At 38.7% G+C, this 25,399-nt stretch overlaps 1 protein-coding gene across 1 annotated transcript in view; it reads right to left on the reverse strand.

Moving 5' to 3' along the window:
- Window positions 1-15,495, reverse strand: part of esrrga (estrogen-related receptor gamma a) — a 114,223-nt gene extending 98,728 nt beyond the window's left edge. Inside the window, exon 1 of the mRNA XM_063477635.1 lies at window positions 15,416-15,495. The gene's annotated coding sequence lies outside the window, so the exon portion shown is untranslated. The remainder of the gene's footprint in view (window positions 1-15,415) is intronic.
- Window positions 15,496-25,399: the final 9,904 nt, after the last annotated feature.

The raw sequence follows: 25,399 nt of genomic DNA on the forward strand, positions 1-25,399 counted from the left end.
CACAGTCCTAGACAAACAGAAACTGGCACAAACACAGCCACAACAAAACAGAACATAGTTCAGTCTGTAAGAGCTGATTGTGCTATTATATTTCACAAGATAAAAAATATATCAGGGAAGCGTAAAATATAGAAGTGTAAGAATAAAAACACACAAAACAGGAAGTTCTAATGAAAGCTGCACTTATACCTGTTTATACTGCAGTGGCTACGAGTAACAGTGGGCTTATGTTTCATTCTGCTGGGATAATGACAGTTATTGTGTAATCTTATTAAGTTACACGAATTTTTTTTGCATGGAATTGCATCTGGCCACACAGCTATGGCTGGCTGTGTGTGTTTGTTTTTATATTTAAGTGTGCCCATGTGTGAGTGTGATGACATCTCTGTCTCTAGTGTTGACACTTCATGTGTCAGGGGAACCTATTAGAGACCCTCACAACCTAACCCCACACCTGACCCCACCCTGATGTATGTGCGTGCATGTGTGTATCTTCTTTTTCTTCAAGCTTTTTCTTCAAGCCACAAATGTTGCTATTGTGTTGTCTATTTTTCCTTAGTTTTCTTCATAAAATCGGTACACCTGTCAGTGATATTTTATTTAATTGTACGATTTAAAACATTTCCTAAGTCCAACATATTTAAAGTTAAAGCTTTCTGTCCAGTAGATGTGTGTGTTAAATTATGAGTGTAAGATTGTGTGGCTTATGCATGCCTCTGAACTTTCAAACAAACCTGATGTCTGGGATCAGGTCTCTGGTTACCCCTGGATATCTGACCCAAAGACCCTATTGTCATATATAAATCTACTGGGCAATGCTGTGAGTGTACTGGTGTGTTTGAAGTATGTGTAAGTACACGTTTTTGTCTAAATGTGGGTGTGGGAAAAGTTAGAGAGCAAAAGAAGGAAACACAACGAGAATCTTCAGAGTTTATACTTTTAAGTGTATGTGTGCTTATACTTTTTTTTTTCTTGCATTCCCTTCACTGCATGTTTTTCTCTTGAAGGTCACTGAAGAATAAATATCAGTTAGGGAAAGGCTTCTTGCATGTATTCTTAAGCAGCTGGCAAAGGAGAATAAACAGCACTTTTACCACACGTAGATAGTGTGCAGGGCTTAATGTGTTGAATGTCAGTGGATATCAGTTGGCAGGTCTTGTGCCGCACTCTGCTCTACACAGTCAACACTGCATTTAACCCCTAGATGACATTAAGAACTCATAAGCTCACACGTGCGCTGTATGTGTATGATAGCATATTTATAACTATGCAGACACTGAAAATCCTTTTTTTCTGAGATGGGGAACAGTGAGACAGAATTGAAATCAACATATGTACTGTATTAGATATTGTTATTAAATAATATTTTACCAACTTACAGTGATTCAAACACATCAGGCATGAAAAAGATGATAAAGATTTGAACACTGGGGCCTTTGGGTATGCCGCCGGGGAAAGAATATATTTAAAATCCAGGCTGCACGACCATGGCCAAAATTATTATCATGATTATTATCAACACTGAGATCACAATTATTTGTCAAGATTATTCATGAGTTTTGTGACAAAAATATTTTTATTGGCGTGTCCATGTTGTGTGACATTCCTACTAATGGACAAATCTGTGCATCAAAATTTGGTCCTCTTTACACACTTAAATCCAGCTGATCCCTTAGACAACCATTTTTAGACACTTATCTCTGGTATTTGCTTTGGTGGTTTTTGTGTATTTTGGGGAGTTTGATGGATATGCTGATATGCATATTCCTTGTTAGTACCTCTAAATCTGACATCCTTCCATATAGTTGATGATGATCCACTTAGAGGGACATGCTCTTCAAACTGCGTGATGCGAGGAAGAGCTGTGACTGTCACCTGATTGGGGTCAGGTGGTTATTTAAGGTGTGTTTCATTTGCTTTTGATTTGCATTCTATTGGTGAACCACACATTTTCAATATTGCTTAATCACGTTGTTTTAAGTCAAAATCATGACTGAGGCTAAAATTCGGTTAACTGTGCTGCCTCGTGGCAGTGGCTTTCAGCCTGATGCGATAGGGGGAAAAAAACAACACAATAAACGTAATCTTAAGTTCCTTTTTAGGTTGTAAAGTCATATAATATTTTTGTGATCATTTCAGTAAAAGTTGTGAACTCAAAAATTCAGATTTGGTGTATTTTACTGCAAATTTTAAAAACACAGCAACAATGTCATAACCAGGAGAGATTCAGTGCTTTCATCCCAAAACTTGAACTGAATGTAGACCGCATGTGACATCTGGTTTGACACATTTGCCTCTGTGTGAACATGTGTAACTTTTTTTTAAACAGTTGTTTTTCTTTCTTGTTTTTTACTTTCCCCACTTATATCATTATTATACTTTCTTTTTTTTTAAACTGGAAAAAAAAAAGTTGTCAGGGTGTTTCTCTCTGGTAATAAGCTCCTGTGATCATTAGGTAAATGAAAACAATAGCATCATCTTAATAAGCAGCTTAAAACAATCAATCCAAATAATTCAAGCATGACTTTTGTTTTTTTTTTCTCCTGCTAATGACTTCACTAACGTAAAACCCCTCTCAGTTTATTCCTCCTTCTGTTCTCTACCCTGTCTCATTTCAACATTCATCTTCTCTTACCATATCTGTTTCATACCAAATTTTGCCAGTTTACTCAGTGTTTCCCTTCTTAAACCTGATTTCCTCTCTAAGTCTTCATTGCTCCTCCAAACTAATTCACTGCCACCCTTTCTCTTCTGTCCCCCATCTCTCCCCATTCCCCTTTCCCTCATCCTCCCTGACAGAGACACACACATGCCCCTCTTCCTGTCTTGTCTCTCCGAACTCGCTCAAGCACAACTAAGCCGAGGGTTTGAGTCCCAATGAGAGCGGTTAGGGCAATCAGAGCTTTTCACACCCTCTGATGTTCTTAAAAGGTGGAGGGATCAGACGCCCCCGCTGTACCACGGCACTTCGCTGACATAGTACACAGTCACAAACACACACATTCTTACAGACACGTGCGCACACACACGCACACACATACACTCAGAAACCAAGTCAAATGCTTACATACACAAATGACTGCACAGATACTCGCAACATAGTACAGCACACTCATGCATCCACATTCACTTGAAATCCAACATCCATACATGCACAAAAGGTCACATGAAGACACAGGTATAAAAGCACTATGATGAGCTGGCTAACAGAGAGTATACTGACAAACAAACAACAAAACAATAATATTGACATCAGAATTTTGGCTACTGTTTGGAATCCGTTTCAAATTTTACATCTACTAAATAACACTTCACATTAGAGAAATGCCATGAAGAACTGTTTGCCTTTGCAGCATGATGAGTTAATGTCACCATGCCATAACAATTTTGCTGTGTATATTTGTGAGCGTGTTTCAGTATTACTTGAGCTACCTAAAAACAGACAAAATACTCAATGTAACCATAGTAACATCAGTATTTTAATTGATGTTTTTAAATAGGAAAAAATGCAGTATGCAATACACAAAGGAAGTAGACCAGCAAGGTTTCAAGTGAAAATGTTTGAGATAGTCCTTCCTGGTGTATCATTTAGGTCTGTGGGATCAGGTGTGCATGATGGTGTGATATAGAATGCAGTTAGGAAACTGAATGTACAGCTCCACGCTCCCCATAATGCGGCAAAGAGCAGTGACGCTATCAATTTACACCGTAACGGACAACACAGTCACTTTGCACCAAAGTGAAAGACACCAAGACACACACAGTGAAAGACACACACAGAGCACAGGCACAAAGTTCAGGGGGATTAATTCACTGCATCATGTCATCAATCCTACCTTACCCCCTACTGTCAGAAAGGGAATAAAAATTTGTAAAAAAGGAAAACTGAAGTGTGGTGCCCTTAATACAGTGCTAACAGCTTTACCTTCTCTCCTGCTTTCTTCCCTTTTTTGTTACCTATTTTCTCTTTTTAGTTTTACCTAATTTTCTCCTCCTTTCACTCTCTTCTACTTTTCTATCTTCTGTTCATCAATCTACCCTCTCCTGCAGCCTCAGCCAGTCTGCCTTGATGAAAGGAGGCTCTTAGTCACATTGGGGTCAGTTTGTACACAAACACACACATACACACACCTGCATACACAAGAAAAGGGTCATCCTGGCAGGGTTACGCTGCACAAAGTCAGCTTCCCATAATGTGGCTGCTGTCGCCTGCATCACACCCTCATGATCCAATTAGGAGCCTCGATTCCTCCAATCAGCTGCTGTTTCAACCAACGGGGTAGGCGAGCAGGAAGAGGCAGGCGGGCAGCGCCAATCTCGTAAGTGCTTTTAGGGGATTAGAAGGGTGGAAAGTGGAGAGGGAGGGGAACAACTCTCTCCTCATCCTTGGTGCTCTTGTTTAGTTGCTAAGATCAGAACACTACAACACCCCTTAATTTGTCACACAAGTTTTCAGTGCAATGGCTGCTCGTCCAAAATAGAAGAAATCACAGTTTAAAATTGTGAGAAGAAAAGATATACGTTTAGCAATGGGAGATAATTAGATATCTAGGGTGACTGTGAGTGGAACAAAGAAAGGAAAAGGAAAGAGGGGGTTGTACAAACGAAAGACAGGAATTAACAAAACCTTTAATGCATCCAGAAATTAATTTAGGGTGAGAAGAGGGCGAATTAAGACTCAGGAGGCGCTGCAGTACCTTTTGGCCTTGTATGATCTCTATGGGTTCTAGCATGTACACTGAAAATATGAATTATATGGGATAAATGTATAACATCTTTAAATCAAATCATTTTAAACTACTGCTTTGGTAAGGTGCTATGAATACATTTCCGGAGTCTTGAGAATCACTGTACATGCACAAAGAATGTCGCTATATCAGTGTTTCCACACATTAAGTTTTGCAGTGCAATAGCTTCTGGAAAAAGGGAAATAAATTGAGAGCGGGATAGAGAAAGACTAAGAGACAGAGAAAAGTCTTGATGAAGTTCAAGATGATGATGAAGCTGCTAAAGAGCACAGAACACCACAGACATAGTAAAATAATCAATGTTTTAAAAACAGGAAACTAATAGACTGCAGGGGATTGTATAAAAACAAAAACCAAAACACATTTATCTATGTAAATATGAAGACATATTCTAAAAAATAATGCTTAAAAAAATAGAAAAACAAAACCATACACACATCTGACACACGACAACCTTGCATGCCTCGTGCTAATTGTGTAGCCTGTGCAGCAAGAGAACGTGTTATCTCGTGCTATCATGTGTTCTCTTAAATAAACAATTTAGTGAAAGCCAATATTGAGATCTCTGAAGAAAACAATAGATGTTTCCTTCCAAGGCTTTTAACCACTATCCACAGATAACGCAAATTATTTGCACACAAACTCCTGTGCATGTAAGACAAAGAAAGAGTGCAAGGGATAGAGGCACAGTACGTAAAAATGAGTGTTAAAATATCTTTAGTCAAACATGTACTATCTATAGTTGATAGCATGCAAAGTGTTTTTTGTGTAATCACTGACCTCTGTCGAGACTTGCACGCATCGAAACTACGCCAACAGAGTTTAAACCATTTTTTGCTCCTGAACTGTAATTTATGCTGACCTGTAGTTACATAATTAATAAAGTGACAGTTCGTAATGCAGTTAGGTCCTAGGAATCACATCCAAATGTGCTCAGGGTGCCTTCAGTTACTGTGATCTTTTTCATTTCAACAAGCCGCCTGCTGACCTGAGATCAATTATATCTGTGGAGACATTCACAAACAGATTCAAAACCTTTTTGTTCATACAGGCCGACACTCAATAGATGTGTGTGTGTGTGTGTGTGTGTGTGTATGCGTGTGTGTGCGCATGATTTTTTGTTTTTATTTTCTGTGTTAAGCACATTGAATTTATTTTCCTATTAGAACAGAAATCCAGTCATCATGAATAGCTAGGTGCGATCTGTTACAACACGAAAATACAGTAAAACATGATTCATCATTGCTCTGATTCAGCATGAGATTAAGCTTTAGTTTTAGTCACCATGTCTAAAATATAAATGCATAACAGAAATCACTGGGTTAAATTTCTAGCAGTAATGGAAAACACTGAATGAACAATAAACAATTTCTATCATTTCAACAACAAAGTGAGTCCAGTTTAAAACTATGTGTGGACACCAAATACCAAGCTGATTGTTCACCTCAAAAGCCAATCTCCAGAGATATACCTCAGCAGGCAAAATCTGTTTTGCTCTTGCCTTTTTAATGAAGTGCTAACGGGTCATACAGTTGCGGTCAAGATATTTCTCAACTTCAACAAGTTTCTTCTCATTCGTTCCTCACACTAAGTGAGGAGAGGGACCAAAGATGAGTCGGGATATACAAGCAAAAAGGAAGCAGAATAAAACAAATTATCTAGAGACTGCAATTTTGGCCTAAACAGCAGCAAACTGTTACACGTTGGGCTTTTGTTCACCTTGAGCCTGTACAATGTCATTTAAATTACGTTCTTCTCCAAAACTTGAAAGGTTTTGGCAAAAACTATCCTTATCCTGATCAGTCATAAGAAAAGCAATTATTAACCAACATTAATTGTTATCACAGTTAGTAGGCAGCAAGTGGCCTGCTTCATTATCAGTACTGCTTGATATCCAACTTTTTTATTTACTTATAAAGGTCAGCATTGTTGTGTTTATCTGCATGTTTGTGTTTTTCTGTATGTTTGTCGGTATAGGCTTGTACTTACCACTCTGCAGGTTTTATCTTTCTCCTAAGCGTTTTGCTTGAGGCGTCAGGACCTCAATTAAAAAGAACTGCTTGTAGCAGTCATGAGCTTGATGCGTGTGCACGCGTACACACACACACACACACACACACACACACACACACACACACACACACACACACACACACACTACATCTAAAGTATGAATATTTCACTATATCTAAGTCCCTTTACCTTGGAATGACCTGATTGTCCCACTATATGTGTGTATGACTTAATTTCCATAGAGGTATGTGGAAGTGCATTCAATCTAGTGCTTGAGCAAATACATGGAAACTAATACAGGCACAGAGGACTTGGTCCAATGACATGGAATATTTAGAACATTAACACTCTCCTTTTTGTTAGGTTTTACATATTGGTCTGTTAATGATGCAGTGTTTATCCTACATTCTCCACACTGCATGTTGAAATACATATATAAGATATAATCACACCACCATGTCAATCTTCACCCACACTTTAAATATTCCCTAAATAATACTGAACAGTAATATTTTATTTTTTAGGCAATAAATCAGTTCATTTATAACAAATAATACATTAAATCAATTAAGGCAATAAATCACAATAAGTTCTCTCGTTCTGATATGCTTTAGAAACAGGAGACTTCAGCTGTGCACTACACAGTTAAAAATCACTCTAGAGCACTTTATCTTACAGCATTTACAGGCAACTGCGTTGAATTTTACTGTGTACTGCTTGTTGTCTTTGCGTCCTTGCAATTTTTTTGTTTTCAAACAGCAGCCAAATGATATTTGTACTTTTAGGTATATTTTTATCTATTTTAACAGCAACACTGAGTAAGTTTGTGCAGGCAGACACACACACACACACACACACACACACACACACACACACACACACACACACACACACACACACACACACACACACAATAAAATAATGAAATTGACAGGGTGATCCCTTTTTTTTTTCTAGTTCCTCTGTCTCTCTTTCTCCATGGTCATTTAAAGCCCCAGTAAAAAGTGTCTCAAAAAAAATGTTACACACATTCTGTGTGTGCATTAATCAACTGTGGCAGCCACTCTCTCTCTAATTACCAGACTTCTAAAACAAATTCCCTCACTCGCCCGAGTTCAGGCACATGTAAAGTCAGGCAGCACGTGTAGAACAAGTAAGATTGTGAAGGAACACGGTTTGTAGAAGGCACACCATGTATTAGAATTCAAATGGTTTAGTTTAGGACCGGATATAAAGCAAGAAGTACCTTTACAGTGAGCAAATTACGGTCTTTCCCACTTCTTTCAAAGTAAAACAACAATATAAACAAATAAAAAAAGACCCCACAGCTTCCTTTCTCACAATATTGCTGCTACCAACCATATCTGTGTCCTCTCTGTCCCTTCACCCTGTGCTTGCCAAAACACTTCGCCTTCATGTTAACAAGAAAAACAAATAGACCCAGTAACGTGAAACCTCTCAATGACAGTTACTCAGGGGTTCTGCTAGTGTATTATAAGACTGGCAGCATTTCTGTGCACTATTTAGAGTAAGCACAGCAGATCATTCACAGTTATATGTGAACAAGGTTGACAAACAGCAGATTCTATGCTGTTCACTGCTATAGCCTATGTTAGTATTGATATTGTCTGCACATACCCAGCCCAGCTATTCCGTTTGTGCCTGAGACATTGCACTGTAGTGGGCAGATCGATTTAAAAAAACAAAACGTAATTGCAACACACTAATTCAGTCTAATATTTGGATGTATTAATTTGGTACATTTTTATTATAAGTAGACAAACCATGTTTCAGTGGAGTTAGACATTGGTATCAATTTCAAAATCCTACATCAACTCATTCTCAAGTTATTGCATTCATAAGATTTTTGACTTGACTCCTGATCTTGAGGTCAGAGTCACTGAGATTCAAACTTGTCTGACATTTTTAGTAGATGCATGTATGATATTAATTTGATACTCCGACGTTGCCTTATTCTCAAGATCGCATTCACAAACTTGGTTATCCAACCCACCTGCCCACCCGTCCAGCAGAGTGACAACCATACCCCATCAACCTTTTACGGTTGAGGGGAAATACTTGAACAGGTATATCCCTATCACAGTCTCAGTCTGAACACATACAACAACAACAAAAACAGCCCACCTCGACTCGCCATCCCCTTCGGGGATTTAAAAGACTTTTCTTGTCTCATTTGCCCTAAACTTGTTCAGGTGATGGGTTGTAAAAGGCATCATACTTTTTGCACATACTTCTTCCTATCACTATGAATATTGGATATTAGCATCTACAGTATACCCCATCCTTCATTAGTGATCACATGCTTATTTCCACCCTTAATACGTGTGGAAAGTGCTTTCTTCATATCTTCTCATGACTGTAAGTGGCTAATCACATTTTATGCAGATACAAAGAGCTATTGTCTGTGAGTCTGACTCTGCCTACCATCCTAACTTGCTGCAAGTAGAATTTGAACTGGCCGAGGCACTCAAGCATCAGTCATGGATTCAGATGCCATTCAAGGTACGTGCAGTCCAGGAACTATAATAATACTTACACCTCAAATGCACCATTTTAAGTTTATGGAAAATGTATCAACTTTTCTCATTTTCTAACACTGTGTTAGAAATAGACAACATCAGTACTTCGATGTGAACACAGGCTAACTAACATTCCTCTTATATAAGCCACCTTATCAGGTTGTGAACTTCGCGCCATATCAATGTGTTGTGCTGCTCCAAACAGGGTTTTGGTTTAAAAACAAAACAAAATAAAAACTGCTGGCCTTTATTACAGCGAGCAAATTGAAAAGATGTCAGAGGTGGTAACTCAGAGATTTTTTGTAACTGACTCTCTTACATATGCATTTCTGGGAGTGTTTTTCTCAATACCCACAATGCAGGGAGGGGAATATAAAAATTAAACTATATACTAACATTTGTGACACACAATTAACTGTTAACGGTAACTATATTTAAGACAGAAAAAAGCAAGTCTTATATTTTGTGCTTTACAGTTTAGTTTTTGCTGTGCAGATGGGGGATTGCAGATTTAAGAGCAACTGTAATGTTCATTTAATTTATTTGGAACGCCAGAAAAAGATGTGATAAAAAGTATAAATTACCAAGCCTCAGAATTCTAAACTTGCTCAATTAACTCAGAGATGACCTGGAATCTCTAATCTCTGGAATGTTCATCCAATAACAATGGCAACAAAATTTCTTCCATGTCTTCAATTTTTGGTGTCAGGTTGTGCAAAGTGAAATGTCTGGATGGACATCAGGCATTGGCAGTCTTAATAAAGACTGCCAATGCCTTACTTTCCCACATCCCATGGACTTTTTTTTTTGAAGGAATGTAGTAAAGACTGCCAATGCCTGGGTAAAACTGTTTTTTATCCTCTGAACTGATTGGATACTTTTAAGGTGCCGTATGGTTTTGTTGTGATCAATGCAATTACATGTCTACATTTTAAAAACACACTTTCTTAATATCATTTCATTCTGTTATAATTTCAGGACCATGGACAGTGCACACAGGTGAACCTACACAAATTCAGCTGCATACACTTTGACCAGACGTGAGATATGTATGGTTGTATCTTGCCATGTCCCCTTAGGTGCAGCCTTTTTTGCACAGCTAACTCTACTCAGCAATTAAGCCAGAGTACTTAAGGCCACATACACTCTAGTCCCAGTGAGCCTTTGTGATGCAGCTTGTGAACTGTGTGTGGTACCCTTTCTCTGTGTGAGAACCTTTTTAACTTATTGTTTTGTTTAGTGACCATTTTTTCAGTTGTATTATGTTTTCTTTCCTTTGATAGTGGCTTCCCTGTGTATTTCAGTTTAATTAAAAAAAAAACTTTAACAATTTTGTCTCCATAACTTCTTTGTTTTTTCAACCTGGACACTTTTTACTTACTTTCCCATATCCCATGGACTTTTTTAGAAGGAATGTAAGTATTATTCATCTGTCAAACAAGTTAAAAGGGTGTGAATAGCTTACAGTGCTACAATTATAGAATCCTGTTTCAATTATAATGATTCTTTCTGCCAAACAGTCGGCCTACATTCAACATATACTGCTATGACCTATATTTATATGCTTTTAACAGGTTGCGTCAGTCCTGCTTGTCAATATCTTTTCTTAGTTTGTAACACTTGTACTCTCGGAAGGTTTGGCATGTCATACTGAAATTAACTGACTGCGCCTGTATGTAGAAAAAAGCGCAAAATTTGTAAGTCACCTGTAAAACTAACTTGGTGATTGTGTTGACATATTATTTTGCACCATTTAGTAAATCTGACCCATCGTGTTCACTTTTCAATAACTCAACCCCAGGTTTGCTTACTTCTGATGCAAAAAAAAAAGTATTTTGCTGTGCTAACCTATGGTCAGCAGAACCTACTCTAAGGAAGCGCTGCTATCCATCATGACTGTTATTATTCCTTGCCAGATCGAAGTGGCATCTGAGGATGCTATCCTTTCAAAAATCTGTCATCTGTTTATACCACCTGTTAACATCACCAAACACTTGTCTAACAGCAATCAGAAAAGCTACTGAGAACACTTTACCTGACATTGCACATAGAAGGATGAAAAAAAAGGAGAAAAATTTAACACAGGGCAAGAACAATCCAAAATCTGCACTACTCACCCATCCACCACTGTCAGTCACATTCAAACTGACAAAGGCTGGGATTGTGAAATAGACATTTGTAGTTTTCCGACTGATGAATATCCATTCAGGATTCACAATTCTATTCAGAAATAACATGATGCTCGAAAATTCCTCCACATATTAGGAAGTGCCAAATGAAGAGAACTGGAGAAAGTGAGAGAGGGAGATGAGTATGTGTGAATAAATGCTACATATGCTTCCTTTTATATTTAAGTGTGTCTCTGTCTGACTGTGCCAAGCACAAAAATTATGGTTGGCACAGTGGGGGCCAAAGGGTTTAAGATGCTGGACTCTTGGAACTGACTTCCTTGAGTCTTGTTGGGGATCCTACTCATATGTTGTGTTTCCCAACCATCTATCCCCTTATTCTGTCATCTTTCCAATCTGTGCCTCTAATAGCCTAAAAAGAGAAAATAAACATTTCAAAAAGAATCCATTACATAAAAATCTGTATTAATAAAATGAATGATTAATTTAATGACAGAATGACTGAATGAATGAGCTGAGAGCTCCGCTCTTACCAGAGTAATCAGCCTATTGATCAGCTCAGCTTTTCTCATAGAATTGACCATTTCTTATAGATGGTCAATACTTGGGCCACTTAGAGGTGACTAGGCAGTAAGAAGTCTGTTGCTCCTAATGAGCATGGAATTGAGTCACATTTCAAAGAAAGAACAACATAGTGACTGTGTTCCAAGTTCTCCAATCATGTCTTTTGAGTAGACAAAAAAAAGATCACTCGCTGATTTTAATAAATTACTGTCTTGCTCTATCATTAATGGAAAAACAAGTAAGTGTAAGTATTTTCTTTTACTACTATGCAAGTGCAGATTTTATACTTGATCAATTGTGACAGCCAAAAAAACAGGATGAAATGCAGAGGTTAGGACACACACACACAGCTGAGTGGTGGGAAGGGAAACTTGAGTTGAACTAAGAGTGGGATGACAGGAGTCCAGGAATAGTGGCAATCAATGGATGGAAAGATGGATGGATAGAGGGAGGAAAAGAAGGTGGGGGGGAAGTGGGAGAGTTGAAGGGAGAGATGAGTGGTCTCCTGGGTGGAGTGGTGATAGTCTTGCTGTGTATCTGTGAGACCAAATCCTTTCCAAACTGAAGGGAGAACAATAGGAGGAGAAAACCCACAGGTAGGGGAACTAAGGGGGAGGACACGAGAGCAGAGGAGAGTATTGTGCATACTGATATATGTATCTTTATTCAAAACACTATGAAAAACGTCTGGAGGCCACAACTTTTTTATATTGGTAACTCCTAAATATTTATTTATCAAAGTCAAGCACTACTTCCCAGCAACTCTCATATGTCTACTTTATTATTAAGGATTTCAAGGAGTAATTAGAGCAGATGCACCTTGCCTTCAAAAGGGCAGAGTGGAGGTTTCTGGAACAACTTCACCTACTTCCAAGATGCATGGAGAAAAGTATAGAGTCTGATGAAGTTAAAGCTTCAGCAACGCTTTGTTTAATTGTGCATTTCAGCTTGTGGCCTTCATCATCATGCTCATCATCAGAGTTTAAATATCATATATACAAATAAAAATAAACACAACCAATCATGTACATGAATGAATAAATAAAAACAGATAAAAAATTTTTTTTTTAAAAAAAGCTTTAATAAAAAAGAAAAGAAAATGATGAAACACTAAAGGTGTGCTTTATCATACAAATAAAATATAGTGAAATAATAAAACTATGAAAGAAAATTACATTAAAAAGACATTTAATAGGAGCCACTATAAAAACTTCTTAAATGATACTTCATTCATACATCCTGGAACAAACTTTAAGATAGAAAATCCATCCTGTTTTTCCTGAAAGAACTTCCATTACTTCCTCCCTGGTTGAAAGCCACAAATGTGTTGCTGGAGCATTAACCTTGTAAAACAAGGGCTAAAAAGCCAAGAGTAGGAAAAAATGTGCAGTTTTATCAAATCTAATTTTGGGCTGAAAAAAAGCAGTGGTGTATGTCGGCAAATCGAGGAATGGTGCTAAATCTTACAACACAGAATTTCCTCTGAGAAACCTAATTCACACCAAGTATCTGCAATCACTTAAAATTTATGTGTCAAAATTATGATTCTCAAAACAAACATTGCAATAAAACGGTATTAATCTCCACAAACACTGTCTGTACAAGGTCTTAAAAAATAGACACGATCTATCAAGGGTAAAGCAAACAAGAGACGTGAAGAAGCGGCACAAGTGGTGCTTTTATGAAACTCATGAGTTCCCAAGTAAGGGTAATTTCTTTCATAAGTAGCATGCACAACCACACAACCACAATTACTACACACAGAGACACACACATCACTAGAATAGCTGTAAAAACAGGTATTGATGAGAAGGCCTAGTCAATGACCATCAGAGGAAAACAGAGACCGCCATTAGCCAGCCAGTCAATTGCTAAAGCATTCTGGGTAATTCTAGCGCACACATACACCCAGACATGGGGATACACACATTGACAGCAAGAGGACACCCCTCAGGGACATCTTAACCACGTACACACATATACACACACACACTGAGACAAAAATTAAGGCAGGATGGCTTTTATACTGTCATGCTCTGTCCTTTCATTTTTCTATCTTGTTCTTTTTCCTCCATGCTCTCTATATCTGCCTTACTCTTCCTCTGCTTTTTAGCTGTTTTTTAGTCACTCCTTCTTTCTCTCACACCCAATGTCTCTCTCAGGGGTAAAGTGGTTGTTGGTTGTTCCTAGGGGGTCTTAACCAAGTCTCATTAGTGCAATAAAGTAGTTTGTGTGTGTGTGTTACTGTGTATGTGCATGAGTGGTGGTGATGATTGTGCATTAGCCAGCCATCTAATCAATGGGAAAAACCACTGAGCCCGGGTCCCTGCTTATGTTACCATCAGAGCTATTTATACGGAAACACACGTGTCCAGACACGCAAAAATCACAGCATATGGTTATGTGACAGCCATACGCTGTCACACAAGGATACGGGGAGTTTGACTCATGCCTTTCAATTCATACTCAACTTCAGCTTCAACACGACAAAATTTCTTTCCACTGTCTCACCCTCCCTCCGCTCCTCTCCCCCACTCTTATCTGTCTTTTCTTGTGGGAGTGAGACAGATTAACGTCAATGGTGGTTTTACTTATCATACTGTAGCCAGCACAACCCTCCAAGCAACAGAATGGGAGCGAACTGCAATACAATCAACACCGGGTGCAAGCAAAGTTGTACTACAACTGCACAACACGTGCAAACACTGCATGGCAACATATTGGTTGGCACCCTTTTACTAATGTGTGGCATGGTTATGGTGGTTGGTTTTACTGATAGATTTAGAGCCACCTCAAAATGCCAGCTTGATTATCTTGGGTATTTTGAGGTTCCTTCTTTCAGACCTCAAAGTCTCCAATTACCTATGACAAATAAGCATATACGAGCAATATACAACTGATGATGATAAAACAAACAGCTCTTTTGTCCACCTACTGTAGGTTCGATACAATTTCTGATATAGGCGATTCTTCACTTTTTCATGCACACATATACAGACACAAACATTCACACACAAACCGTTAGAGCTTAATGAAGCAGAACTCAGCCTGGTGCCCATTAGCTTCATAATTAATAATTTCTCCCTGCCTCCTAACACACTTATCAACTTGCAGAGGAGGTTGCATGCATGTGTGTGTAATTAAGTGTGTGGGGTATGTGTGTTTGTTTGTGCCTGCCAGTGTCTGTGCACTTTGGCAGATAAGAGATGTAGTTGGTAAGGGAAATGGCATATGCATGCAGACATGATCGTTTGCATGTCACTGTTATGTGAAAACCTTTAACTCGATTCAAACTACAGGCTTTTAAATGTTTAAAAGTTGACACTAAATTGATGGACAATTAATGTGTGAAAACAGTAGCAAAAAAGAAGCAAATTATAAGCAGAACAGTCTTAAATATTACATACATGAAATTACATACCACCGTGGAGGGGGATCCATTGTGTATTCTCCATTTCCTCTTTCTCCCTTCTACTTGGAACTTGTTTTTACTGCTATGATCTATAGATTGTCCGAAACGTAAAAAAAGATAGCGAGACAGAAGGAGAAAAGCAAAGGGAAAGGAAAGAAAACATGAAATTGTTAGAGAGCAATATCATAGGCCCTCTTATCTAATTCAACAAACTCTATTCCTTCCTTCCTTCTCTTTTTTTATTCCGTCATGTTTCCCCCATTCCTTTTCACTGCACTCACTCTACCTATATCCCCTTCTTCACCTCCCTTCTCTCTATCTCTGTGAATAGAACATCAAAAGCCTCTGAGTTAGATGGGGAATGACAGTATTTGCTATTGGTATGCAGGAAGACATGTCTGCTCCAAAGTGTTAGTCTAAAGGCCTCGGCTAAGTGTTTGTCAAGACATAAAGCCATTGTTCTCGTCTCCTCTCCTCTCAGATCTCAGACCTCTCCCTTTTTCTTTCTCCATCTCCTTTTCTCGCACCACTTTTGTACTTTGATGGAACATTTTACTTCAGTGTGTGTGTGTGTGTGTGTGCGTAAAGTGTATATATGAGTCTAGTATGAGAAGGGTTTGTGTGTGTGTGTATTGTGTGTGCCACTGTGCCTTAAGAAATTAAGCACTGCTGCACAAAACATTGCTGTTTATTTTTCATAAATTAAGATATTTCCATAACAAGCTGTATTCAGTAAATTAACAACAAAAAAAGTGTAAACCTTGAACATACTCAGGATAGAAAGATTTCCTGGTAAAACTTTTTCCTCACCTTTCTGGCAAACAAAGGAAATAATTTAAATCAAAAATAGAAAATAATTAACCAAATTACCTGTTCATTGCCAATATAAACAAACAAATCATTCTAACATCATGGTATAACAACTTTCCAATGTTTATTGCTTGCCAGAATCGTTTACATTGGATATATATATATATATATATATATATATATATATATATATATATATATATATATATACACATATATATCATAATATTTTACGAACACTTAAGTATAGTCTTAATTTAGTATAGGATTTGTCCACAAAAGCTCTAACTAATTTATAAGCAGAAGAAACATGGTTGAAAGCAGTGAAAGCACCTAGTGGAACAGCACCATAGAAGCAAAGATAAAAAGTTTCACTTCTGGTCAGAACTTGTAGGAAAGAAATTTAAAAGACACAAAGACTTGTAATTTGACCCTGAAAATTGTGGATTATGAGTCCACCTGAGAAGATTGCATTAGCATCTTTTAGATCATCTGTCACTGGCAATATGTGAAGTCACAACATATATGCAGTGTATATGGCTCAATAAATGCTGTAAAAAAATCATATTGATGTAGAACATACATATGTAGAACTGCTCAGCTAACTGCACAAGCAGCATTTTTTTTAAAATTAAACCATTAATACAGTTCTATGGTACAATTAAAACAGTAGTCTTTTTTTTGCTCTCTTTTACTCCCACTCTTCTGTTTTCCATTATTCCCTTGTCATCTGTCCAGCATTCGATGACAGTTTTTCTTGACAGCCATTGCCACCATCACTTTTAAACTTGGAGTGTGTGTACACACCACATTCCGACAAGGGATATATCCAAATCCTGGAAACAAAAAGGAGCTCTTTCTTTGATGTCCAATGCAACATTATATAGGGTGGAACTGTTAAGCACTGATAACCCTGCAGCTCTCATCTCTTGCGCTTTCTCCCTGTCTCACCCCCACTCTTCCACTGTTGTCCTCCTTTCTCTCTGTCACTTCACCTCATACCTCTGTCCCTTTCTTTATTGTCTTACGGGTATTTTGTTGTTGTTATGCGGTTCTTTTTTCCCACCTCTCTGTTTTCATCAAGTCAGTTCTCACAAGAGAGTTAGCATCTTGTAGTGGTGTTTGGCTGATCACCATTTGTGTGTATATGTGTGTTGTGTTACTAGGTACTGTCAATGGTATGGCAGTGAGCCTAGTGGTGCCAGTAAAGGAGATTATGAGTTGATTCTGGCGAAGGAAGCTGGTAATTCTTTTAAACCAACAAAGCTATTCCATTAGCCCCCCGCTGGTGTCCTGAAAAACAGACACTATAATATTCCCAAAACACAACAGCGTACACAGCTAAACATGCACACACATACCCTGCACTGATCTGAAAACACATTTGGCCAGGAACCACACATACTCATGAACCTCGCCATAATTTCAAAACACATTCAGTCAGCTACATGCTAATTTTGGACATGCACATGACAAATTTACAGTTTGCATCCAACCACACTCACACATGCAGACCGCATAAACATACAGATGTTATAGACAGTAACGCCTTAATTCAAATCAATAGTGGGCTACAAACTCAACCTAAAAGCTTCTTGTTCTAACATCACTGAAATTATTTTTAGCTGAAGCAGGAGCTATATGCTTTATGGATGTTTTGTCCTTTGACTTGTGGGACAACTATGTAGATGACACACAACTATAGATCTCTTTTCACCCCAATGACATTTTAACCTCAATGTATTGAATGACTGTATCCAAGATAATAGCTGCTGAACGGCACAGAACTGGGGTAGCTATTGGCCCCAATGGGTCTAATCCATGTACAACACACCTGATTTCCTCGTCTATAAACTGGAGCCAATATTATAAAAATGTCAGTGTCACCTTAGCTTGAAAAATATGTTAGCATAGTTGTCCAGTTTTATTTTATGCAGCTTAAGACATTTAGTAAGATAAGATCAATTTTATCCAAAAGAACTCTTGCATCCTCTTATTTCTTCTAGGTAAGATTACTGAATTTCATTACACAGCTTGTCCAAAATTCAGCACCCAGACCTCTTATTAAAACCAATAAAAGAAAAGATATCTTCATTGGTTACCTATTAATTTCAGAATTGATTTTCAGATTTTATTGCTGTTTTTAAAGGCCTGATCCACTTTTCAGATCTCCTGAGCCAAAGCTTTGCTGGCCAACCCAAAATCTCGAGCTTTTTTCAGTCAAGGCACTCTTTCTTTGCAACTTTCTTCCTAAGGAGATCAGACTGGCAAGCTTGTTCAGGTCTTTAAAATATCGTTTAAAGACACATTTTTATAAGCAGGACTTTTCTGTCCCTCTACTTTGTGTTTCTTCTGTGTTGTTCTAAATTTAACAACCTAGCAATCATTTTTAATTATTTTATATATGCTTTTTATTTTCTGTTTTCCATTGTTTTGGCTTTTTTAATGTCCTTGTGATGTATTTCCCTACCTAATGATGATTTAACTTTATCTTTTTAATCATTCTATTTCCATTTGTTTCCATATTGTATTCTGAAGCATTTTGTAGCTTTGTTTTGAAAAGTGATATATAAATAAAGTTTTTTATTATCATTATTATTATTATTATTGTTATTATTGCTCAGATGCACATAAGGCTGTCACCTGAAAGTAGAAAAACAAAAACAAAACAAGCTTCATAAATGCACATAGTAAATAATCCATAATCTTTCATAAATAATCCATAAAACTACCCCAAATCACTTTGGGTTTTCCATTCTGCAACCTATGTCTTTAGGGAACTAATGTAACAAGAACTGCAATGGGGTACTCATGAACCATGTTGAGTGTTTTTTGGTTTTTTTTTAAAAACAGAATCCAAACAGCCCTCTCAAAGAAAAAGGCACCATTGCCTAACTGCAAATGGACAGTAGACTGAGCACAAGAGAGTACAGAAAACAAACTGGCAGACACGCAGACTAAGAGAGAGTGGCAGGCGGACAGTAGATTGGGGCTCTATGACCTGCTGCTATGGGATACACACAGAGTAACACACAAACACACACATACCAGTTGGGATATCCAGACCTGCCATTGAACAGGATTACCTCTGTCATGGGAGGACTGGTATCCCCTCATCAGTGCGCACACACACACACACACACATACACACACACACACACACATCATAATGGTTCACTGGGCAAGCTGATAAGAACGTGTATGAATTTGTGTGTATGTGTGCATGTATGCGTGTGCTAAGAAGTCTCTGATGGCAAGGATTAGGGACTCTTGACTCAGTCTCTCAGTAAAGAACCAACCAGCAAAAAACATGCTCTCTCTGTATGTCTGTTTCTCTCTCTCTCTCTTTCTTGCTCTCGCTCACACACACACACGCACGCACGCACACGCACGCACGCACACACACACACAGTATCAAGTGCTGCGTTGGATTTCACTTTACTGCTTGCTACAGCATATATTTGACTCTACAAAATGTTATATACAGTAAAATTTAGTTGTTTGTTGAGAGCAACACACAGGTAAGGTTGATTGTTTCTTCTGATGCTACAATAAAAATAAAAATATGTGTGGTGTGGTACCTGGATAATATTCTTTATTAGTATTCTATGGCATTTTTTACTGCCTTTGTAACTATACCAGTCAATTGTATGAATGTGCACATGTGGGGCTTTAAATACAAAAAATTAAATAACTGGAAGATAAAACTGGTCTCATGCATTCTATATTTTCCAATACCAATGAACTTACTTGACTAAATTGTAAATGCAAAAATTGTACTTTAAAGAAATGGGTTAAAGTTGACTGGAGTAAAGGACCTGTTGGGCACACGAAAAATACAGTAACTTCTACCTTCCTTTAGCATGTCCAGAAGTCCAAATTTTGGCGCAATGGTTAGCATCTTCCTCTGCCTTTTGGGTGCTACCGCAGGTGCCTTTGACGGTGCAAAATGTTTCTTCGACATTGTTGTGTTTGTTGGGGAGAAAACTTACAAACATCAAGTACAGCACTTCAGAGTCACACTGCTAGCGATAGAAGATTTAGGTAAATTTGACAAGCTGAACACATTTTGTACTGTACAGGAGACACCGCACGGAGGACGATGGAACACAATGCACTGTCAAAAAAAAAAAAAAAAAGGCATGCAAAATTGCACATAAAAATACGCAAAACCCAGTGCCCAGTGTTTTGATTTTATATTATTGCTTATTGGTCTGTTTTCCTTTTGGTTCTTGGCTTATGACTACTGGTGTTTTGGTTTCTGTTCTGTATTTCTTAGCTTGTGTATTCCTTTGCCCCTGATGTCACTCTGGCCCCTGTACTTTGTTTCTTCTGCTCTCTGTAAGAGTTATCTGTGTTCAGTCTGTGGATTTCCTGTTTTATTTTGAAGGTTCATATCTTATGTCTGTGTTTCTAGTTTTGCTTCCTCTGTCTCGTTAAGTCTAATTTCTTCCGGCTGTGTTCCCACCTGTTCCTCGTTCCCTCATGTTCCTGCCTGTGTATTTATAGTGTGTGTCCTCCAGTGTTCAGCGTTGCGTTGTACTCTCAACAAGCTGTGTGTTTTGCTTCCGTGTTCTCAGTCTCTCATCTTCAGGTTCCAAGTGTTTGTTATTAGCTTTGTGTTTTCAGTTTAGGGTTGTTATTGTGAGTTATGGTAAATGGTAAAAATGGCCTGTATTTGTATAGCGCTTTACTTAGTCCCTAAGGACCCCAAAGCGCTTTACACTACCTTCAGTCATCCATTCACACACACATTCACACACTGTTATGTTTGGAGTTTCTGCCACAGCGCAATAAAGCTGCCTCTTTCTGTTCACCGAGTCCAGCGTTTGGGTCCTCTTTTCCTGCCTGCACACGGCACACCATGACAGAGGCTGCGAAAGGTGAACTGCGTTATAGTGAGGGACCACTGTATAGTCATGACTATAAGTATGAGTAGTTTTTCTACTCATTTCTTACTACATTTTAAATTTCTAATAATGGACTACCCAGAACTAGTAAAAGAATTTCATTGCACTAGATGGAATTGCACTGATTTAGAAGATCTTTGTTTGGCGTGGTAAAACAGCTTGTTACTCTATAAAACAAAACTCTCTGTAAAGATAGGACATCTTATTATTCATCACTGACAGATGAAAACAGAAACAATCCTAGGTTTCTTTTCAGACTGACTGACAAGAAGTAAAAATCCTGTTGAGCCAAGTATTCCTTCAACTAGTAGTAACTTCATGAATTTCTTCACATAAATGTATTAAACATTGAAGAAAAATATTCACACCTTTCTAACAGATGTTTCATTGGGTACAATAACTTTTAATACTGCTGATATTTATTTAGACAGTTTCTCTCCAATTGATCTTTCAGAATTAACTTCTGTCACGGTCCTGGTTTGGTGACCCAGTGTTGTGTTTTGTTGTCTTTTTGATATTTGATTCATCATTGTTATCACTATTAGTGTTTAGGTTTCTTTATCAGTATTTCTAGCTCTCTAGTTCTTTGCTCTGTGATTTCTAGTTCTTGGGTTTTGTTCCTGTGTCCCTTTTGTTCAGTGTCAAGTCTGTAGCTGTGTCCCAAAACGTAGGCTGCATCCTTTGGAGGCCGCATTTGAAGGCCGATTACGTCACAGCCAGGCGACGAAGGCTGTCCCACTTCGTCGACTCGTTCAAATGTGGCCGACAAATGTGTCCTTCATTTCCCCGAATTTGAAGGATGGGTCGGGTGTGTCCTTCGTGGCCCACCATATCCCAGAAGTCATAGCACGGCCCAGCCAATTCCAGTTTCAAACAATGGCGGCCGCTACTAAGTTTTAATATTACTCTTATTAATCTTTCTGGGTCACCAAATAAACTTTTAACATATTTTCAGGCGAGAAAGTAGCTGTGTAAACTTCAAATATCTGCTTGGTTTATCAAGACATCGCATATTTGCAAAAGTGCTCCGACGTTTTCTGAGACGTCTGTTACCCACCCACACGATAGCTAGCCGGGGGGTTCAATGGTCACTCGAGCCGGCAAGAGCAGCGGACTCCCAGCTTCATCGTTTTCAGACCCTGCTGTCTTTCGCTACTCAGGTTAAACATGATATATAAGTCACTCGGATAACTTAAAAATGTAATTGTTTGGCTTTTTTCAGTGTTTTATTTGTTCCGGACTAAATTGGTTTGGCTGAGATCAAAGTTATTAGATTAGATTAGATTAAATAAAACTTTATTAATCCATCGGGTGGGTTCCTCCGGGATTTTCACACAGCTGAATAAACGTCAAACAGAAAACTGATTAAACAGAAGTGTGAAACGGTCAAGAATTTGCGCCAGTGTCCTGTTATATTTTAGATAGCAAGGAGCAGACGGCTGAGTTTATTAAACTGGTGACACCGGTGACGCAAATCTGAAGGCTAGACTGTCCCACTTCACAGCCTCGCACTTCCGGCCTTCTCAGTCTTCCAAGGACCCGGCCTTCACGGTCTACGTGGGCCGGGTCCTCCGAAGGATGTGGCCTACGTTTTGGGACACAGCTTGTGTCTCTGTCTGTCGTGTGCTTCCTGTTTTATTTTGATAGTCCCTGTCCTGTGTGCAGTGTGTCTGGTTTTGCTTCCCCTTGTCTCGTTAGCTCTGATTTCTCCCAGCTGTGTTTCCCTCCTGTCTCCTATTCTGTGATTGCTCCAGTGTGTATTTAAGCCCTGTGTTTTCCTTGTTCTGTTTCGCATTGTACCCTCATTATGCTGTGTTTTCTCTCCGTGCTTCTCATAGTTACCAGCTCTGTTTCCCAGTTTCGTTCCGTAGCTTTTTAGCATCGTAGTGTTTAGATTTCAGTTCGTATTTCTAGTTCCTCGCATTTGGTTTTGTTTTCTGTACAAAGAGTTTTTTATCCAGCAATAAAAGCTGCATTTTGAGTTTAAGTCCTGTCTCTGAGAGTTCCTGCATTTGGGTCCTATCCTGCCTGCCACACAGCACACATCGTGACAACTTCAATAATTTCTTCCTCCAAACCATCATTGTATCTATTAGACCCATTCCCACAACACAGTTCAAAGTCCTATGATTAACTAAGGCTACAATTCAAAATATAATCAATTTATCTCTATTAACACAGTGCTTACCAAATGCTTTCAAAGTGGCTGCAATTAAACCACTACAAAAAAAGGCTTTACTTGACCTAGCTGTCTCAGCTAATTATAGACCAATTTAAAACCTTCCTACAACTTCAAAAATTCCCGAAAGAGTAGTTATAAAACAGTTAACTGATCATTGGAAAGGAATGTCTATTTGGGGAGTTTCAGTAAGGAGTCAGAACGCAATATAGCATTTAAACAGCAGTAGTGATGGTTACTAATGACCTTATTACAGGCTCTTATAGTGGACGTGTCTCTGTATTTGTCTTTTAGACCAAAAGCACCAAGCTGTTTTGAATTGTGTATATAATAGATTACAGCTGTGCATGTAAATGACAAGTCTTCACACAAAAAAGATAATTGTCGAGTACCACAGGGTTTTGTATTGGGACCAGCACATTTTATGTTATACATGCGTCCCTTAGGCATTGATTTTCATTGCTATTCAGATGATATCTAGCACTATTTGTCTATGAAGCTAGAAAATTAACTAACTAGTTTTTTGGTTTTTTTTGGCATGTCTTGTAAGACACTGGCGCTTGTATGTTCTGTAATTAAACTTGTCATATTTTACCCTAAGAATCTAAGTAACATGGTGTTACTCTGGGTGGCATTACCAGTAACACTGTCAGAATCTTTTGACCAGGATATATCCTTCAATGAGCACATTAAACACACATGTAGGACTAATTTTTTCATCTGCACATTGCTAAAATTAGAAACATCCCATCTCAGAGGAATACTGAAAAACTAGTTCATGCATTCATTGCTTCTACTGTAATTCATTATTATCAGTTCTGAAAGTTTTCTAAAAAGCCTTCAGTAAATCTAAAAATGCTGCAGCGACTAATGTGGATGAGAACGCAATATCATATTTATCTGATATTACCTTCTCTTCACTGGCTACTAGTTAAATCTGGAAATGAATTAAAAATTCTTCTCCTAACATGAAAAGTCTTGAATAATCAAAATAATGACCTCCAAAACGGTCTGCAATGCCCAGCATCTACCAAAAGTGGTCTAAGGAAGAAACAGTGGTGACCCAGCGACAACATCACGGGTGCACACTGACCCATGTGGCCCGATCCAACACACAAGCTACTGTAGCTCTAACTGTCTGAAAATTGATGCAGATTCTGATAGGAAAGTGTCAGTGACCTGAGTGACAAGGGTTAATTAAAACATGGCTCAGACTGGGCAGGGGTGGGCTGTGGGGGGACAGTGTTTGTTAAAAGTCCAAATGACCCAGGGGAAGAAGCTGTTTCTGAGTCTGGAGGTGTGAGACTTGACTGACCTGAGGAATTGACCAGAGGGCAGGGTGACAAACAGGTGATGAACAGGGTGCAAGGGGTCACCTGTGATGGCCCTGGTTTTCTTGAGACAGGAGGAGTTGGTAATGGCCTCCAGTGGTGGCAGAGAGTAGTCATTCAGTTTTTTTTAATTACCCTCTGCACAGCCTTCCTTTTCTCAGTTGTGGCCCCTGCGTACCAAAGACCAGGCAGTAGTAGTACGCTCTCCACTGAGGAGGGGTAGAAGGCCAGTCTCTGATGTTCTGAGAAGCTATCCGTCTGAAGCACTTTATGACTACAGACATGAGGGCTATATGTCTGTAGTTACTGAGGCTTCTTGTTCCAGCATTATTGGGGTTGAGAATTACAGTGGAGGCTTTCAGACAGGTGGGAACGGTAGCATGAGTGAGAGAGAGATTAAACATCTTGGACTGGGGTGCTGTCTGGGTCGGCAGTACTCCTTGGGTTCACTGCTATCAGTCTCCTCCTTAATCTCATGTGCCCGGAGGGGAGGATCTCAAACTGAGCTTGGTAAAGGCTTGGATGCCTCTCCACACTTGGTGGTGGTTGCTGTCTGTGGGGAAACCCTCTATCCTCCTTCTGTGGGCCTCCTTGGTTTGTTTGATGCCCCTCCTCAGTTTGGCTCTGGCAGTGCTGTACAGAGAACAGTCTGAGTTCACTTAATGTAGAAAAGGACAGACTGAGTAAAGATCTCGAGGTTCAGCTGTTTAAACATGGACCAGTCTGTGAGATCAAAACATTTCTGTAGCTTGAAGAAAGCATA

This window comes from Pelmatolapia mariae, linkage group LG1 (genome assembly GCF_036321145.2).
Source record: "Pelmatolapia mariae isolate MD_Pm_ZW linkage group LG1, Pm_UMD_F_2, whole genome shotgun sequence".
NCBI classification, from domain to species: Eukaryota; Metazoa; Chordata; class Actinopteri; order Cichliformes; family Cichlidae; genus Pelmatolapia; species Pelmatolapia mariae.